Source organism: Zea mays, chromosome 9 (genome assembly GCF_902167145.1).
Source record: "Zea mays cultivar B73 chromosome 9, Zm-B73-REFERENCE-NAM-5.0, whole genome shotgun sequence".
Lineage (NCBI taxonomy): Eukaryota > Viridiplantae > Streptophyta > Magnoliopsida > Poales > Poaceae > Zea > Zea mays.
Window position 1 is genome coordinate 84,785,148 of NC_050104.1, and position 7,360 is coordinate 84,792,507.

Below are 7,360 nucleotides of genomic sequence, written 5' to 3' on the forward strand. Positions count from 1 at the left end.
CGCTGTAGGGTGAGGATGACCCTAGAGCCTCATCCCCTGCAGCCAGGCTGGCATTCGCTGGACTCTGAGTCTTTTGGATACAGGGCTGAGGATACTATGGAGGCAATTGCTCTTCACGGACTGACCACCTTCTGCGGATTCCACCCCTTGGAGCTATCCACTCACCCCATTAGCTTGTTCCCCGCGGAGAAGGAGGACGACCCAATGTGGAAGGACCGAGTGGAGCATGCCAAGGATATCTGGGCTATCTACCAGGTCAGACTGCTCACTTGACGGTGCGGTGCATGAATGCCCTGTATCGTCTGCAAGTGATGCGTGGAGAGGCAATGTCCCATCTGATGGCATTGTTGGAGGCTACCAAGATCACCTTGGATAACATGGAGGAACTTGTGGTTGACTTGTCCACTGAGATGGTGGAAAAAGACCTACAAGTGGAACAATTGTCAAATGAGATCCAAGAGCTTGAGGAGCTAGTGGTAACCAGGGAGAACACCATTGAGGTTCTCGAGGATCTGCTAATCAACACTCAGCAGCAGCTTGCGGAGGCTAACCAGCATCTGGATATGCACCACCAGGAGATCCAGGACATGGAAGCCAACGAGTATGTCGACATCGAGGGAGGAGAGGAGCCTGCCTCCAGCTTGGACACTGCTGGCTCAGGGAGACCACCTTCCCCTGAGTCGAGCATTGCCTCGTTTGCTCACTAGGTCGGTGAGATAGAGTTAGAAGTCTGTGGCAGTAGAACTCCTCGAAGCTAGCTTAGCTTTTTCACCCTTGGGGTACTAGGCTAGATAGAGTTGAGTCTTTTGAGTTACTGATGTAATCATGACAAACTCTTTTGGAAGCATGAATGATGAATGATGCCAGTTTTAATTTAAGAAGAAAAGTTTATGCCAAGTGGAATCTTTTATAATTATGCAAGAATATATTGGTTTTACCCTTTTGACTCTTTCACCACGATTGAACCTTGAACCTCAGAAATGTGATGTTGAGAATATACATGATTTTTCAGATGGCAGGAAGAGCGCGTCGTGGACAGAATGAGCGCATTCCTCCACCACCGCCACCACCTCCTACTCTACAGGAGTTGATGGCTCAGCATAACGAGATTCTGCGACAGTTGGCGCAGCGTCAGCCGCCACCTCAGCATTATGGTGGTGGTGATCATCAGCGTCACCCCGCAGTGGCCACTTATCAGGAGTTCCTCAGTACTCAGCCACCGTTGTTCACCAGGGCCGAGGACCCACTGGATGCTGATGTATGGCTGAGAGTAGTGGAATCCAAATTCCCGCTACTCCATGGAGTTTGTTCAGAGGTAACTAAGGTCAGGTTCGCCACCCAGCAGCTTCGCGGACCCGCGCGGACATGGTGGGATCATTTCCTTGCTATGCGGCCAGTTGACCATGAGGTGGAATGGAGAGAGTTTAAGGCAGCTTTCAGGGGGCACCATATACCAGCAGGCATTATGGACCGCAAGCTCAATGAATTTCTGGCACTCACTCAGGGAAACTGGACAGTGTTACAGTATGCTCAGGCCTTCAATGACATGTGCCAGTATGCCGGATATCATGCAGACACCGACGAGAAGAAAAGGGACAGGTTCAGGAGGGGGCTCAGCACTAAGCTTCGTGACTGTTTCAACACAGTCAGGGCCAACAGCTATAATGAGTTAGTCAACATGGCCATTTCTTAGGAGGATTGTATCATAGCTCGTCAGGCAGAGAAGAAGAGGAAGACCCCTGTGGCAGGACCCTCAGCTCAGCCACAGCGCTTCCGAATCGTATCCGACACTCAGAACAGGGGACCCCAACAACAGCAAGGACGTTGGGTGATCCGACCACAGCAGCAGTAGCAGGCACCCAGTCGCACCCAGTTTCCAGTTCAGAGGAACAATCAGCCACAGCAGCAGCAGTACCGTCAGGCCAATGACAACAAGTGTTTCACCTGTGGTAACACCGGACATTATGCCAAGAATTGCCCCAGAAACCAGCAGGGACAGAATGCCAACCAGAACCAAGGCAAGAGGCAGAAGGTGCAAGTGAAGCAAGGCAGACTGAACTTCACCACCATGGCTGACATTCCAGAGGGAGCACCCGTCATGACTGGTATCTTTTCAGTTTTGAATTATCCTGCTATTATTCTTTTTGATTCTGGTGCATCACATAGTTTTATCAGTGCCAAATTTAGTGCCAAGTGCTAATTACCTTTTCAGCACACCAATGGGGGTATTACAATTTCAACACCAGGAGGCAGGGTTGCCACCTATCAAATCAACAAAAATGTGCCTATAAAGTTTGGTAGTTTGATAATCAAAACCAACCTCCTCATTTTGGGTTTGGATAGCGTGGATATCATATTGGGAACTAACTGGTTAACCAGAAATCAGGCAGTGATTGACATTGCAGCAAGGGCCATTGAGGTGCACTCACCTACTTGTGGCGAAACCACATTATATTTGCCCGATCAGGGTTGTACCCGTTCTTGTGCATTCACCATGATAGAGTCACCGGTTGAAAGAATCCCTGTGGTCTGTGACTACCCGGATGTCTTTCCTGACGAATTGCCAGGAATGCCACCCGACAGAGACATCGAGTTCGCGATGGAATTACAACCTGGGACTGCTCCTATATCCAAGAGACCCTATAGGATGCCTCCCGCGGAATTAGCGGAGTTGAAAAAGCAGCTACAAGAGTTGTTGGACAAGGGGTTCATTCGCCCAAGTACTTCACCATGGGGATGTCCAGCCTTGTTTGTAAAGAAAAAGGATGAGAGTCTGAGAATGTGTGTCGATTACCGCCCTCTCAATGCGGTGACCATCAAGAACCAATACCGACTGCCCCGCATTGATGTTTTGTTTGATCAGTTGGTGGGAGCCAAAGTGTTCTCCAAGATAGACCTTCGCTCAGGCTACCATCAGATCAAGATCCGTGCCAGCGATATTCCCAAGACGGCTTTCTCTACCAGATATGGGCTTTATGAGTTTTTGGTGATGTCTTTTGGGCTGACCAATGCCCCGACTTATTTCATGTATCTAATGAACTCAGTATTCATGCCAGAGCTGGACAGATTTGTGGTGGTTTTCATTGATGATATTCTGGTCTATTCCAAGAATGAAGACGAGCATACTGAGCATCTACACATCGTGCTTCAGCGACTACGCGATCATCGTTTATATGCTAAGTTGTCTAAATGTGAATTCTAGCTGAGGGAAATTAAATTTTTGGGTCACACCATTTCTCAGGATGGGATATCGGTTGATCCTGAGAAGGTACAAGAAGTAATGGATTGGAAACCTCCTACCACAGTTAGGGATGAAAACGGTCGGAAACGGTAGGTAAGCACTAAAACCATTACCGTTTTCATATTTTTTATCGGAAACAATATCGAAAATGGTAACTCCGGAAACGGAAACGATATCGGTATTTCGGAAACATCGGAAACGAAAGTTCGGTGCGGAAAATACACCGGTAACGGTCAAAATCTAAAATACGATCGGTAAACATATCAAACTTCACAATAAAACAAAATTGACAAAAGATCACAAATACCACAAGTTCACAATTCTGATATAACAAGTTCACAAGGATCACAAATTTATAATATAAAAAGTTTACAAAGATCACAAGCTCATAATATAACAAGTTCACAGTATAACAAGTTCATAAAGATCACAAGTTCACAGACTCAAAGTTCACAATTCACAATATCCACTCGATTTAGTTGACATGACATGCTTACTCATGAAATATTTTTTTCCTCACATAAAGGTTTTTTCACAGCCTCACAGGAAAACCCTAAAATCTAGTGTGTGGAAAAGGCAGATTGTCGGCTCTCTATCATTATATATTACTAATACATAACATGTGCATAGAAAATGGTGGATTCATTCGAGTGACCAAATCGTTAATCTCAACTGCCTTCCAATACCATCTAACCCTAAAAAAATCTTAAAGCGTCAAAAAAATACAAAAATAAGTAATCATTATCCAGAGATGTACAGGCGATGCGAAAAAATCACATGCTGGAAAATTCCGAAAAAAATTCCGAAAAAATTCCGAGACATAATTCCAGAAATTTCCGAGACACAAATCCGGTAATTTCCGACAAAAACCGGTAACCGATAGAAACGGTCGGTAAAACAGCACGCCGATTCCGATACCGATTCCGATAGAAAATTCCGAAAACCGATTCCGTTTTCGAAAAATACCGTTACCGGTGAATCCGATCGAAAAATTTCGAAATCGATTTCCGGAATTCCGAAAAATTCCGAAACTGTTTTCATCCCTAACCACAGTGCGGCAGATTCGGAGTTTTCTGGGATTGGCAGGGTATTATCGATGATTCATTCCGGATTTCTCCAGAATTGCCAAGCCAATGACTGAATTGTTGAAGAAAGGAGTCAAGTATGATTGGAGCCAGAAGTGTGAGGATGCCTTTCATACACTAAGGCAACATTTGACAACAGCACCAGTACTAGCTCAGCCTGACAACACCAAGCCCTTTGAGGTTTATTGTGATGCTTCCGGTACTGGATTGGGATGTGTCTTAATGAAAGACAACATAGTCATTGCTTATGCCTCCCGAGCACTCAGACCCATGAGCAGAACTACCCCACACATGATCTGGAGTTAGCAGCTGTGGTTCATGCTCTCAAGATATGGAGACATTACTTGATGGGAGCTCACTATAACATTTACACTGATCATAAGAGTCTCAAATATATCTTCCCCCAGGCTGATCTTAATATGAGGCAGAGGAGATGGTTAGAGCTAATCAAGGACTATGATTTGGAGGTGCATTACCATCCTGGCAAGGCCAATGTTGTGGCAGATGCTTTAAGTAGGAAAGCCCAGTGCAATTGTATGAATATGGATGCAAGAGTCACCACCTTATGTGATGAGTTGTGCAAGTTGAAAATAGAAGTCGTTTCCTCTGGTGCTTTAAGTTATATTTCAGTGGAGCCCACCTTACATGAGCAAATAGTCATGGCACAGATTGGTGACAAGGGTGTTCAAGTCATTAAGGAAATGATCAAACAAAAGGTGGACAAATACAAATGCTTCCGTCAGGACAGCAAGGAATCCTATGGTTTGGAGACCGATTGGTTGTTCCCAAGAACCCTGAGCTCAGAAAGAAGATATTGGATGAAGCTCACCTTTCAAAATTCTCCATGCACCCCGGTAGTAACAAGATGTACCATGATCTCAGATCCTTATACTGGTGGACCAGAATGAAGAGGGAAATTGCCAAGTATATATCCGAATGTGACACCTGCCAGAGAATCAAGGCCAGTCATTTGAAGGTAGCAGGCACTTTGCAACCCCTTCCCATACCATCTTGGAAATGGGAGGATATTTGCATGGATTTTATCGTGGGATTGCCCAATACCTCCCGGCACCATGATTCCATTTGGCTCATCGTGGACAGATTGACCAAGACAGCTCATTTCTTGACGGTACACACCACCCACAGGACGGAAAAGTATGCTGAAATTTACATTGGCTAGATAATTCGCTTGCATGGAATACCAAGGACTATAATATCTGACAGAGGAGCACCGTTCATGGCACGATTTTGGGAGCAATTGCAGGAATTACTTGGGACCCATGTAATAAGAAGCTCAGCATACCATCCTCAAACAGATGGTCAGACAGAAAGGGTGAATCAGATCTTGGAAGACATGTTGAGGGCATGTGTGCTACACTATGGGAAGGATTGGGACAAGTGTCTTTCATTGGAAGAGTTCTCTTATAATAATAGCTACCAGTCCAGTTTGAAGATGGCACCTTTTGAAGCCTTGTATGGGAGAAGGTGTAGGACACTAGTAGAAAAGAGCTCAAAGCCTGCGACACCCATAAATTATCACTGGCGGTTTCAGTTACCGCGCGCCAGTAAAAAAACCAGGTGGGCCCGGCTTGGGAACCGCCAGTGGAAACATATTTCCACTGGCGGTTATCGTAACACAACCGCCAGTGGAAATAGGATATTTCCACTGGCGGTTGGTGTAACAGAACCGCCAGTGAAAATCTAATTTTCACTGGCGGTTCTGTTACACCAACTGCCAGTGGAAATATCCTATTTCCACTGGCGGTTTTTCAAGCCAACCGCCAGTGAACTATCTGTTATAAATACCACTCTTCCTCCCCCCGACAGAAGCTGTAGCTCGCAGCCAACTTCCATTGGAGGCGATTTTGGAGGTCCAGATTTCACAAAATACAAGGGGGGAGGTTTTGGTCTTCATTTTTCGGAAGAAGGTGGATAAGAAAGGTTGGTTTATGTTTCTTTGTCAATTTTTGTTCATTATTGCTCAATTTTAGCCACATTTTGGATCTAGGGTTTTACATGTGAGAGAGAAGAGTATAGCTAGGTTATTTTCTCTATTTCCTCAAATGAGGTTGCTTAAGATGGTTAGATTTTGTCTATTCCCTCTCCTTTTTCATGTTTAGTTCTCAAATCAGTTTATCCATGACACATATTTAGTTGCTTAATGAATGGTGAATGTGTTGTATGGAGAGGGAGGATGATAGGTTTGGTAATTAAGATTGTTTTTATTAATTGTTATGAAAGGTTGGTTTAATTATGTTTCAATTGCCAATTATTGTTCATTTTTGCTCAATTGTAACCACATTTTGAAACTAGGCTTTCACCATGTGTTAGAGATAGGTTTGGGTATTAAGATTTTTTGTTTATTAGTTGCTAGGAAAGTTTGGCTTATGTTTCTTTTGCCAAATTTTGTTCATTTTTCCTCCATTTTAGCCACATTTTGGATCTAGGGTTTCACCATGTGTTAGAGATAAAGTAGTTAGGTTGTCTAATCCAACCGCCTATGACGTTTGTTGTATAAATACCCCTTCATCCTTCCCGACAAAAACTGTGTAGCTCGCGCGCAGCCCAACTTTCATTGGAAAGCCAGATTTCACAAAATACAAGGGGGAGGTTTTGAACTTTATTTTTTGGAAGAAGGTCGCTAAGAAAGGTTGTTCATGTTTCTTTTGCCAATTTTCTTTATCCATGATATATTTAGTTGTTAGGAAATATTGGTATATGTTTCTCTTGCCAATTTGTGTTCTTGTGTGTTTTATGTTACTTTTTTTACAGGTGATGATGGAGAGGATATCCTGGATGTATAACTTATCAAGGCTAGATCCATCATACATATCTGAGGTCCATAGGTTTATTGTTGTCGCTACGAACCATGCTTGGAGAACAAAGACAAAGCACATATATTGTCCATGCATGGACTGCAAAAATGTTGTTGTATTTGATGACATAGAACAAATCATATCTCATCTGGTATGCCGAGGATTTGTGAAGGATTACATAATTTGGACAAAGCATGGAGAGGGTAGCTCTTCGCCTT